The sequence below is a fragment of the Pristis pectinata genome, chromosome 4, assembly GCF_009764475.1.
Source record: "Pristis pectinata isolate sPriPec2 chromosome 4, sPriPec2.1.pri, whole genome shotgun sequence".
NCBI lineage: Eukaryota > Metazoa > Chordata > Chondrichthyes > Rhinopristiformes > Pristidae > Pristis > Pristis pectinata.
This window is the reverse complement of record NC_067408.1, coordinates 34762153-34776128: the sequence shown is the minus strand read 5'-3', so window position 1 is coordinate 34776128 and position 13976 is coordinate 34762153.

Sequence of the window (13976 nt, the reverse complement as noted above, 5' to 3'; positions counted from 1 at the left end):
CTGATGTCAATCTGTAAATTCCAAATTAGGATACCAAATGTATGAATTCACCTCACAGAATCAATGAAATATGCCAATTATTTTTTTAGTGTGGTCTAATTTACTGCAATTCAGACAAGCAGGAACTAGCAGCCAAATGATTTTAAATGGTCTATGTATATTTTTGGATTTCAGCAGCATATTATCCTGTTGCTCAGAAAAAAAAACATATTTCTACTGACAATCACTTCTTATTGCTTAAGTTCAATAAGTTAATACGTCTTATTATTAAACAGGATTTCATCTATTCAGCCTTTGCCTGATTGGAGTCTTTGTTCCCTAATATTTCTGGATGGTTCCTTGTGCCCTCTTCTGTGAAGCTGCATTCCCTCTATAGTTAAAATATACTTTCTCAGATAAGGAGACTAAAGCTACACACAATATTCCAGGTGTGGTCTTGCACAGGTTTTGTATAATTCTTGAAAATCAAAACAAAATGCAGATGCTGAAAATCTGAAACAGAACCAGAAAATGCTGGAAAAACTCAGCTTGTCAAGCAACATCTGAGGGAAGAGAAATAGTTCTGATGAAGCCAAGATGTTAACTGGGAAAGAGAGAGACGCAATTAGGTTTCCTGTAAGAGGGAATGTGAGGGAAGGGTGTGTAAAACAAACAGGGTTGAAATGCCTAACATTAGAAGGCATGAATTTAAAATGAGAGGGGGAAAGTTCAAAGGAGATATCCGGGGGAAGTTTTTTCACACAGAGAGTAGTGGATGCCTGAAAGGCACTCCAGGGGCGTGGTGGAGGCAGATATGATCGAGGCATTTCAGAGGCTCTTAGATAGGTACATGAATATGCAGACAATGGAGGGGTGTGGGCCATGATTTTTATTAATAACTTGGATGAGGGGGTAGAAGGGTGGGTTGGCAAGTTTGCAGATGACACAAAGGTTGGTGGTGTTGTGGATATTGTAGAGGATTGTCAAAGATTGCAGAGGGACATTGATAGGATGCAGAGCTGGGCTGAGAAGTGGCAGATGGAGTTCAATCTGGAGAAGAGTGGGGTGGTACACATTGGAAGGACAAACAAATTGGAAGGACAAAGTTAATGGCAGGATTCTTGGTAGTGTGGAGGAGCAGAAGGATCTGGGGGTCCATATCCACAGATCCCTGAAAGTTGCTTCACAGGTGGATAGGGTGGTTAAGAAAGCTTATGGGATGTTAGCTTTCATAAGTCGAGGGATCGAGTTGAAGAGCCACGAGGTAATGATGCAGCTCTATAAAACTCTGGTTAGACCACACTTAGAGTACTGTGTCCAATTCTGGTTGCCTCATTATAGGAGGGATGTGGAAGCATTGGAAAAGGTGCAGAAGAGATTTACCAGGATACTGCCTGGTTTAGAGAGTATGCATTATGAGGAGAGACTAAGAGAGCTAGGGCTTTACTCTTTGGAGAGAAGAAGGATGAGAGGAGACATGATAGAGGTGTACAAAATATTAAGAGGAATAGATAGAGTGGACAGCCAGCGCCTCTTTCCCAGGGGACCAATGCTCAATACAAGAGGGCATGGCTTTAAAGTAATGGATGGGAAGTTCAAGGGAGAAATCAGAGGAAGGTTCTTTACCCAGAGAGTGGTTGGGGCATGGAATGCGCTGCCTGGGGCAGTGGTGAAGGCAGGTACATTGGTCAAATTCAAGAGATTACTAGATAAGCATATGGAGTAATTTAAAATAGAGGGATATGTGGGAGGAAGGGGTTAGATAGTCTTAGGTGAGGTTTAAAGGTCGGCACAACATTGTGGGCCAAAGGGCCTGTATTGTGCTGTACTGTTGTTCTATGTGCAGGCAGAACAGATTAGGTGTCATTAGTTTAATTAGTTTGGCACTACATTGTGGGCTGAAGGGCCTGTTCCTATGCTGTATTGTTCTATGTTCTTTCCCCCAGGGTAGGGTTGTCCAAAGTTATAGAGCAGAGGTTTGAAGTGAGAGGGTGGGAGAAGCAAGTACAATTACAACATTTGGACATTTACCTGGATAGGAAAGATTTTAAGGGATATGGCCAAATGCAGGCAAATGGGACTAGCTTAAATAGGCAATTTAGTCGGCATGGATGAGTTGGGCTGAAGGGCCTGTTTCTATACTGTATAGCTCTATGACAGCGGGAATGTCTGGGATATGATGAGTCAAAATGGCTTAATGAGGACTGTTTTAAGCACATTAATCTGATAGGCCTGTGTAATGAGTTGTCAATGGCAAAATGGTGGGACTTGCCTGGCAAACTCGACTTCAGCATTTTTCATTGCTTTTATTCTAAATGCATAAAAAACAAGCAGGTTAAGCAGCATCTGTGGGAAAGTGCCATACAATGGGAGTGGTAGGTGGGGACAGAAGAGCAGACGAGGAAGTCGCAAGTTGAGCAAATCCTACGAAATGTAGGAAGGGGAGGCGAGGGAAATATGTATCTTGTGGCGGAATCTTGTTGGAGCTGGCGGAAATTATGAAGGATGATACATTAAATGTGGAGGCTGATGGGATGGAAGATAGGAAAGGGGAGCTCTGTTCTTGTTCTGTTCAGGGAGAGAAGAAGTGAGAGCAGAGTTGCAAGAAGTAGAAAATGGTTCTGTCTATCATGGTAGAGAGGGAGCCATGGTTAAGGAAGGAGTGTCCAACTATATCACATCTACTGGCAATCTATTCCACCAGTTACCTTCTCAATAAACTCCAGTAGATTTGTCAAGCATGATTTGCCTCAGATATCAATGTTGACTTTGCCCAATTCTGTTGATATTTTCTGAATGTCCTGCTATGTTATCCTTTATAATGGCCTTTAGTATTTTCCCTACTATTGACGACTGACTAGTCTGTAGTTCTCCTCTCTTTCTCCATCTCTGCCTCTATCCCTGCCCCCTTCTTCCCCTCCCTCTCTCCCTCTCCCATTTCCCTATTCCTCATTATTAGTCCTGTTGTCTTCTGACTGTAGGGGGCCTACATTTGATTTCACTAATCTTTTTCTTTTTACATTGTTGCTGAAGCTTTTATAGCCCACCTTTATGTTCCCTGAAAGTTTACTCTCAAATTCTATTTTTGTTCTCTGGGGCAAAGTGGCACAGCCAATAGAGCTGCAGTGACCAGGTTCAATTCTGGTCTCAGGTGCTTTCTGCGTGAGTTTGACCCAACGGGCTTCTCCCAAGTGCTATGTATACTTCCCACATCCCAACAAGTGTGCATGTTATTAGATTATTTGGGTAACTGTAATTTGCCAACATTTGTAGGTATGTGGTAGAAGCTTGGGGGAGTTGACATGATTGTCGGGAACATAGGTCACATGGAAAATTAGTAGAAAAGCAGGATTACTCTATAAACTGGCATAAACTTGATGAGTTAAAATAGCCTCCCATATTGTAAAGAAATATGGTATTCAATTACTTTGTCCTCCTTTGCTGAAATCTATGTTGCTCCTAGTCACCAAGTTTTCTACTTTGTCTGGCAATCCTCTGTGACTGCTTTTTGGACCTAATAGTATCCTTAACTTCTTTCATTAGCCATGGTTGGCTCACTTTTTATCTTTGTATTTTTATATCAGGAGGGAATGTACAACTTTGCAGTTCCCATATTTTTTCCTCAGTATGAAATAGGTTGGCATATTCTTATGAACATGACTCAGTCTTAGATGTAGTCCTCTGAGTACTTAAAAAGATCCATCGTGACTTGTTTATCGAGGCCATCTACTGGATAAATGGTACTCTTGGATAAACTTCTCGTGGGAATTCTCTTTGGTGTGATATCTCCTTCTGCATCTATTGGTGGATTATACACACGGTTTGCAACATTGACCTTGGCAGTACCTTTTGTTTGATATGTTAAAATATCATCTTCTAGAATAACCAGCCTGTTTACATCAACAGATACCCATTTCATGCAGCACCTCATCCACTTCATTAGCCACCAGACAGAGGGTTCAGAGTGGTGCTACCTTAGCACTATGACAGACTTCAGAAGTTCCACATGATTAACCCAGCAATATTGACGTCTGCTCTGACCTGGCCTTTGTGTTCCAGTTTTGAAAATTCATCCTTAATGTGCTGTATCCTCTGTGAACATTTAATCTGAAAAAGATGGAATAAGTCATCAATTTAAAATGTTTCTGAATGCAACATAAATTCATAAGTTATGTGGCTTTATTTTAATAGAACACCATTACAATCATTATCATCATTGTAATTCATTGCATCTGCTGTTGCTTTTAATATTATGGATCATTTATCAAATAAACTCTGAAACATATTACAAATAACATCATGTTACTTTCTATAAATGCTCCATAATTGTGTCTTTAAAAGCACCCTCTAATTTAAAAAAAATCTTCTTTAGGAAGTTTGATCTCTGTTGCTAATGGCAACATAATTGCATACTTTAATTTTCTGTAAATAATAGCTCAAACGTAAAAATATAAATTGTATAATTGCTGATTTCTTATACTCCATTGCATAAACATGCAAAGCATGCAAATCATTAAAACAGTCAATTTTTATAAAATATAAATGTTCCTCTAAAGCATTTTATATTCATATATTAAAATCAAATCTTAAAAAGGCATTTTCTATATTAGTTGTTAATGTGTTTCACTTAGTTGGGAATTACAAAATTTAATCTGAATTGAGATCAACCCAATGAACTAATAGTTATATAAGCATAAGAACATGTGAAATTGAAGCAGGAGGAGGCCATTTGGCCTTTCAAGCCTGCTCTGCTGTGGCTCATCTAACACCATTTTCCATCACTATCCCAACATCCCTTGATTTCCTTAATATCCATAAATCTAGCGATCTGCATTTTTAATGCACACAACAAATGAACCCCGCAGCCATCTGGTGAATCAGAATCAGATTTATTATCACTGACATACATCATGAAATTTGTTGTTTTGTGGCAACAGTACACTGCAAGACATAAAAATTACTATAAGTTACAAAAGTAGATAAACAGTGCAAAAGAAGAATAACGAGGTACAGTGTAGAGAATTCCACACAGTCAGCACCCCTTGTATGAAGTAATTTCTCCACAGGTCTGTCCTATGTGGCCTATTCCTTACTCTGAGACTGTCACCACTGGCTCTAGACACCTCAGCTTGGGGAAACATCCTCTCTGTTTCTAGCCTGTCAAGTCGTGTATGGATTTTGTAAGTTTCAATGAGATCACAAAAACATGTGTGCTTTCGCTAGTGTAAATTCCCCCTAGTTTGTAGGTGAGCGATAGAAGCCATTGGAAAGTTATTGGCAACGTAGGAAGAATAAAATGGGTCAGGGTAGAATTAGTGTAAAAATGGGTGGTTGATGGTTGGTGCAGTCTCGGTGGGCTGAAGGGCCTGTTCCCATGCTATGACTTTTTGACTCTGTCTCTCACTCTTCTAAATCCAGCCTTAGTCCACTCAATCTCTCCTCATATGGCAAATCCACCATCCATAGAATTAGTCTAGTAAAGCTTTGTTGCAATTATTTTGGCAAAGATTTTTTTTAGGTAGGAGGATCAAAACTATACACAATAATCCAAGTATGGTCTCACCAAGACCCATACAACTGCTGCAAGACATTTTCACTCCTCTACTCAAATCATGTCAAATTAAAGGGCAATAAACAGTTTGCCTTCCTTATCACTTACTGGACCTGTATGTCAAATTTCAATGACTTGTATACAAAAACCCCTAGGTCCCATTGAAGATCAACATTACTCAATTTCTCACCATTTAAAAAAAAACCTGCATTCTGTTTTCTGCACCAAAATACATAACTTTACCTTTTTCCACGAAATATTGCAATTGCAGTGTTTTTGACAACTTGGTAACTGATTATTTAAACAAACATATAATCTACTTTTTCTTGCAGATGACAATTATGCTTTTATACCAGTCATCTAATAAAAATCTATGTTATCCTATTGTAACACAAAGTATTGTGAATTATACAGGTACATAGAATTCTAATTTGCAGTAGATATTTCATCAGCCTCATTCTGTCAACCTTGCATGCTTTATTTTGAAGATAGTTAACCCTCCTTATTATAGATGTATTCGTCTATGGTATTACAGCTATAGGTGTTCAACAACAAGCTTTGTTATGGCCCAAACCAGATTTTCATGCCTTCAATATTTCTAGAGATGTACTGACTTAACTATATATGAGGCAAAGATTGGTTCAAAGCAAAAATTGAATTCAATTAGTACAAATTTGCTCTAAATAATAACGGTGGTACATATCATGTAATTTTGTATTTTGTCCTGCTTTCTCAGGAAGGATCTCATATCTTTGAAACCTCCAGTATTTTAGATATATTTGGCCACACAGCTCAATTTCCAGAAATCTTTAGATGTCTGTGCCTACTTCTTTTTAAATCGCTGACTGTAGTGTCTGCTGATGTTAACAATGCAGCATCTGATGCTGCTGTTGCATCAAGATGAAGTGCCAAAAGTGACCAGGGTATTTAAATTAATGGGAGATATCTTATGCTTCTTTCATTAATTTTCTTTCAAAAATGTATTTTAATGAAAGTTTATCACCTCTTCTATTTTGGCAAGTTAATCTCTAACTGGTTTCTTCAAAGATGCAAGAGGGCTAAAATTGTTATATTGTGACCTTAACATCCTCATAGATGGTATTATCTTGGTGTTTGAAGCTATGGTGACACACCTATAGATGATGAAATCTGAGTGCTTGAAGTTATAAAAACACAGCCATAGATTGGCTCAGCTGACTTGCTGTCACAGTGGTGGGTATTCTTTGAGGTTTCTCATAAAAGAGCAGATATGCGAAGAGAAGGTAACTGTCAGTAATCCAATTGAACTACCCCAGTTCCCGTGATACTGCATTCCATCCCTTCCATTGATCTACAAGAAGGCAGATTCATGGAAGTGTTTTCTGCATTTCCAAAAATAGAGAGCAATGCCTTTATGGCCATAGTTGAGCTTACACTAAAGCTGCTAAGAATGTAAATATAGTTCATGTTATAGCACTGTGACTATTGTTTCCTCAGAGGTAACTATAATTTTTTCAAGACAGCAGAGCACCTATGATGTGCAAGATAATGCCACACTGGCTGAAAGCAAATTCCTCCACACGTGGAGAGGAGGGAATTGATAGAGGTGCTCAAGCGGGAGAGCAACCTGTTTTGTCAAATGCTTTTGGGAATGCAGGAATAAACAACCAGACTCCTTGTTCTTATGAAATAATCAAACTTCTATCGGCATTGAATCCAGGTGTTAAGCGTGATGCTTGTGACACTGTCTCTTTCTGCCACTTTTATCCCGTCCTGCCTCTCTGTAGCCTTGAGGACCAATGCTCATGATTTGCCCACCCAGTCATTCATTTATACTGCAGCTGCTGAGATGATAAGACAGCATTTATTTAAAGTAATATTTATGGTCCATCCTTGGTTCATCTAGAAACATTGAGTTAACTATATGTATCACTGTAGCCCTAAACATTTCCCAGGTCTCCTGGTTTTTGAGTTGCATTTTACTGTATGCATGCTAATACAATGATTGAGTTATGCTGATTGAATAAGTTACACCTCATTTTATTCCACTGGATTCCAGAATCCTTACCAATTATTCTTGGAGTCACTTAGTATGTCCCCTGCCATTTTCCCTTGAAAGCCAAAGTTCTCTTGATTAGTTGAGTACAATTGATTTCTATTTGATGATTTCTTTGGAATCAGAAGCTCTATCTTTCTAGGGAAAGGACTTTAAAATACAATCCTATTGCTCTCTTGCACTGCACTCACATATTGAAGCTTTGTTGGGTGTTGACTGGGCTTTCGGACCAGTAGTTTTTTTTATAGATAGAGTATTTGCTTTTTGGTTCAGTCTTAGCTCAAGTATCATCTAACATATTGTGTTCTAACACCTCTCAGAGCCAAATACTGTAAGTCTACTTTATACTTGGCATCTTGACACTAAACAGAGTCATAAATTCATTATTATAGACAAGTGCCCTTCATTGTGCTATGTTACAGTTTTGTAAGAGCAACATGATGTCATGTGACTAGTTCAATAATTTTACTGCCTTACATCATCTGAAGATTATTCTCTGTATCCCAGAGTTGCAGTGGTGTGCTCTTCACTGCTAAACATATTGGGTTAGACATTTCATATCAATATTTTTAAAAAATCATTATTATCTATCTGAGATTCTCAGAAGGGAATGAAATGAAATGTTTGCAACAGATCTGTAACAATCTTATCAGCTGGTTAACTATTTTTGGGTGTTTCACTGTAAGCCAAATGAGTGAAACAAGTATTGCAGACACAATACAAGCTGTTTGATCCCTCCTATCTTAGTGATGCTAGTATGTCTCCTTTGAATGGTCACAATATCCTAGCCTGAAAATATTGGTGTTCCTGAGGTAAAGGAATCAACCGACTTTATCTTCAGGGTAAGTTATATGAATAATGATTTTTACACCAAGATTTTTTCCTTGGGGATGCATGCAATTAAATACAGGGACTGAGAAATTGGAGTTCACCCTGCTTTTGGTGTGCTAAACACGTGTTAGGTGTGGCACTACAATTACAGCAGCCCCCTTAAAAAATTAGTGAAATTAATGAAAATAAAATGTGGAAATTGTGCTATGATGTTTAGCACGTGAATTCATGCTGTAGAACAGGATCTCAGCAGCTCCTGTTGGGGTTTTTATGCCCTTTTACTGATGCACTGATCTGCAAAAAAATGCCAGCACTAAAAGAACTCCCTTCACGGCAACTACACTACTCCCAGAGTCATGGAGGGGAGGCAAAACAGAGGGGATGGGAAACATGGGAAGGGGGCACAGCCCTTTCATGTGTTTCTGCTTCCTGCCTCCCCAGTGCAATGAAATGGCTGGATTGACTCCCGTTTTGCAAGTGGTCTTAAGCCACAGTGCACCATGGGTTATTCGATGCGCCAGCAAGACTGTGTGCAGGGCAACTATATAAAAATGCATGCCTTTTATCAGTTGTTTCATTCCCATATATTCAATAATATGTCCTTGTTTTTCTGTGGTTAATAATGAAGGTTGTAGGTTTTCCCTAAAAATTCTAGTTCCTGCCGCAGGAAGTGTGTGCTGTGCAACCTATGACATCGTTAGCTGTGCAATTGATACCAGGCCAGAGCTGAGGTAAATCAAATAAAAAATCTGCAAAATGGGCCTGATTTACAAGCAAGGGTACATAATATTACCTGTATTTCATTATCTGGTGATTAACAATACCCCTATTAATACTAGTCTGGAAACACATAATCTCCTCTGAGCTCAGAAACTAGAACTGACTCAGACCTTTTTAACAATTGAATAGGACAGTGCCCAGAAATATCAGGTGAATTGGCTGGATCCGGAGAGGAGCAAAAGTTGAACCACTGGATGAACTCAGTGGGTCAAGCAGCATACCTGGAGGTAAAAGGGATGTGTTGATGTTTCAGGTCAAGACAGGGGGGCAAGAGCTAAAATGGCCAGCGTATAAAAGTGAAGGGGAGGGGTGGGAGAGGAGCAGGTGGGTCATAGCTGGAACCAGATGAGGGGAGGATGATGTGTAGATGGAGCCAGTTTGGGGAGTGGTGGGGGAGGGGGGGAGGGGGGGAATGGTGGGACAGATAGAAAAGGTGAAAAAAATGAGAGAGAACCTGGGATGACTGGTGGGATTGGGAAAGGAACACAGGGCATGTGGGATAGCAGACACTGGAAAATTCAATGTTCATACTATTGGATTGTAAGGTACCCAGGTGGAATATGAAGGCAGAATATAAATATGTTCTTTTAGTTTGCATTTGGCCTCACTGCGGCAGTGGAGAAGGCCGAGGTCAGACAGGTCAGTGTGGGAATGGAATGGAGAGTTGGAATGACATGGAAATGGAAGCAGGCAGAGCGCAAGTTCTCCGTAAAATGGTCACCTGTTCTACATTTGGTCTTGCCAGTGTAGAGGAGGCTACATTGCAATTATCAAACGCAATAGACCAGATTAGAGGAAGTGCACATGAATCTCTGCTTCATCTGGAAGAGCTGTTTAGGCCCCTGGATGTTGGTGAGGGAGGTCATGTAGGGACAAGTGTTGCACCTCCAATGATTGCAGGGGAAAGTGCCAGGAGACAGGAAGGAAGAGGATGGGAAGGTTTAAGTGGACCAGGGAGTCATGGATAGAGTGCTCCCTGCAGAAAGAGGGAGAAGGAAAGACATGACTTGTGGTGAGATTGCCTTGGAACTGGTAGACCTAGCGAATGTCGATATGCTAGATACAGAGGCCAACTGGGTGAAAGATGAGGACCAAGGGAACTCTATATCTGTTCTGTCTGTGGAGAGCAGGGGTAGGGAAGGGATATGAGAGCAGATGTATGGGAAATGTAGGAGATGGGCAGCACCTGCTTACTTCACTCTGCCCAGGAATCACCTCCAATGGAAAGAACGTTAGAATGCCTAAGGTGTCTAAAGTGGTCAAAAAGGTCCAGCAAATTCTTGGAAACTCCTGGCTATGCTGATTCAGTCACTTCAGCAAGTTCAGAATATCCACTATTATTTTTCAAACATTTTTTTTCATAAGAATATTGGCTTGAACTTAAAACAGATCATAACTCCAAAAAAGATGATAAAGCACAATGATGGCTAATTGGGGAACTAACCACTGAGTCCAGGACTAGAGGGCACAATCTTAGAATTAGAGGGTACCGGTTTAAAACAGAAATGAGGAGAAATTTCTTTAGCCAGAGGGTAGTGAAATTATGGAATTCTTTTCCACGTACAGCTGTGGAGGCCCAATCATTAGGGGTGTTTAAGGAGGAAATAGATAGGTATCTAATTAGTCAAGGTATCAAGGGATACAGGGACAAGGCTGGAAATTGGGGCTAGATAGGAATAGTTTTTAGTGTAGCTCATGGAGCAGACTCAAAGGGCCGAATGACCTACTTCTGCTCCTTTGTCTTGTGATCTTGAAAAACATTTGATTTGATAGTGGGTGGGGTTATTTTTCAGGTGTCCTTGAAATTATTATTGAGGCTGTCTAGAATAAATTAAACAGGGCATTAATAAAACTATAAGCTGGACAAATAATTGGCAAATGAAGTTCAACACGGTGAATGCAAGGTAGTAGTACATTTTGGTTCAAAGTATAGAAAGGCCCATTATTACTTGCATAGTGTGAGTCCAGTTGGGGTAGAGGAGCAAGGGGATCTTCAAGTTAAAGTGCATTAATAATTAGAAGTCACTTCATGGGATAGCATGGTGACTAAAACAGTAATCAACCCAAAGCTTATTTCTGGAGGGATAAAATTGAAAGCTAAGGAATTTATGTTAAACCCGTATTGATCCTTGGTTAGAATACATACGGCAACAGTTCTGGTTGCTATGTGATAGAAAGAATATAAAGACAATGGAGTTGGTGTGGAGAAAAATGATAAGGGTAATACCAGAAATGTGAGGGTAAACGTATAGCGAAAGAATGATCAGAGTCGATCTCCTTTGAGAAAAGAGTTGGTGAGATCATTAAAATTGTGAAGGGTTTTCATGGCGTGGACACCAAGAGAGATATTTCCACTTGTGGAGAACAGCAAACTGGAGGTCATCATTATAAGAGAATCACTAAGAATTCCAAAATTCAGAAAGATTTCAGAAGAAATTTATTTATATGGTGAAAGGCAAGAAAATGGATTAAATAATCTCCTGTGCATAATCTGCAACGTTATAAATATGCCAGAAATACTCCATTAAAACAATACTTGCAGATGATAAAATGCTATTGGACATACTCGGTTGAGAGATTAATGAAGAAGTGGTTTGTGAATAAGCGATTTGCCATGAGTCCATAATCTGACCACTGGGAAATCTTGAATTCATCAAGATTACAAAGCCTATTTCTGTGGAATGCTTGTCAGACATCTAATCAGTATTCAAAGTCAAATCAGTCCCCCAGAAGTGAAAATGCCTACTGACTTTTTTGTGTTTGTTTTGTCTTGCCTGCAACTCAACCACAATTTTTTGAAGTTCATCCCACACCTTAGGTAGGGCCTTAGTGACGATCAAAAATCTGTCCCTGTTATTGTAACAGATGTGAACTACTTTTATCTAGCTTTGATTTAGTGTTGCTTGTTGAAATCTGCACAGCACCAGAAAACAGCCACAAATTGACTGCTCCAGGAAACACTGAAGCCTTGTCATCTCTAAATCCAGATAATTATTGTCTTTTATTGAGAAATGAAATTGGTTCCTTTGCTGATACTACCCCAGTGTGGTGAGAATAAAAACAAGAGACAGGTGACCTGGAGGATGATGCAGCACCAGCAGAGAGAACATCCCACTCGCAAACTCCCAATCTAAACAGCATTCTGGCCATGACCAATATTCCAGGGGATATCTGAAGAGCCGACAGTGTGGCAAATCCACTTTACAAGTCAGGTCATCAGCCTGGACTGTCAGCTGTTCCATAATAACTCAAACCTCATCTATGTGGAACATGGGATTTGTTGAGGAAATGAATGTCACCATGGCCTTCACCTTTTAGAAGTCTGGATTCTTGCTGGTAAATTCATTGCCTTGTGTGGAATTAGTTAAGAAGCATTTGGAGAATGCATCTTCCAGGTAACTGAAAGTAATTGATGCCCTTTTCTATATAATCAGGCAATTCAATTGATTTGAATTCCAAAGGAAGGACTAACAATCTGTGATTAATTAAACAGTTAAAGGTGTATCAGATTTCAGGGAAAAGCATATAACCATGCAAAGACTGTTAGCAGGTCAGAATATTGGATTGTACACAAAAAAAAGGCAAAGGATGACTGAAGGACTAAAAACGAAGGAAACATTGGAGTTTGAGATAAAGAAATACAAAAACTATTAGTAGGATTTTCTATGGATACTTAAAAAATAGAAAATTTAAGACAGGAGCATAGGTCCTAAAGAAAATGAGTTTGGAGGCACTAAAGGAAAACTGGAAAATAGCAAATAAATTAAAAATGTATTTTTAATTTTCATTACAAACTATACAAGCAACATCCCAGAAATAGCTGTAAATAAGGAATAGGAAGGGACAGAGCAACACAGGGACATTACAATCATTAGGAAAATGGCATTGAGCCAATTGTTGGAGTTGGTATTGATACTGGTTTATTATTATCGCATGTACCGAGATACAGTGAAAAGCTTTTGTTTTCGTGACACCCAGTCAGATCATGCCTTACATAAGTATATCGAGGAAGTTAAAAGAAAAGCAGATTGTAGAATATAGTGTTGTCACTTCAGAGAAAATGCAGTGCAGGTAAACAAATTGGGAGATCAAGAGTTCAATTTTAGCATATTAGAGGTAACAGCGAGAGTTGTGGCTGACAAGTCTCCAGGTCTTGAAGGAAACCATCAGAAAGAAGTGATTAGTGAAATAGTTGACAGGGTGGATGTGGAGAGGATATTTCCTCCTGTGGGAAAATCTCAAACCAGGGATCTTAAAAATATGAAGCTGTCCATTTAAGACAGAGAAAAAGTATTTTATCTCTGAGAAGATCATGAGTTTTTGGAAATCCCTTCCTCAAAAGCAGTGGAAACAATGTTTTGAATATTTTTAAGGCAAAGTTAGACAAATTCTTGAAATAAAGAAGGTGAAAGTTTATCAAGGATAGACAGATATGTTGAAGTTACAGTCAGATCAACTGAGATCATATTCAATGGCAAAGCAAGCTCAAATGACCAAGTGGCCTTCTCAACCATTTCTTCTTCCTACCCAGGGGTGCTGTTTCTTTTGCTGCAATATTGTACCATGATGAACAGATCTCATCCAAAAGGATTTCATTGAGACTACTGTCCTATGAACATGATGTGTACATGGTGAGAAGTCACATCTGAGGCAATTTGCACACAGCAGCTGACCGCCATGCATCAGATATTTTCCTTAGAGCTGTTTAGACTGAATCCACATTTTGTTCCCTCCTTCTATGAGATGGTTTAATGCAGTGTATCTCTCTTCCAAACAAGCTACCTCTTCACTATGAGACCA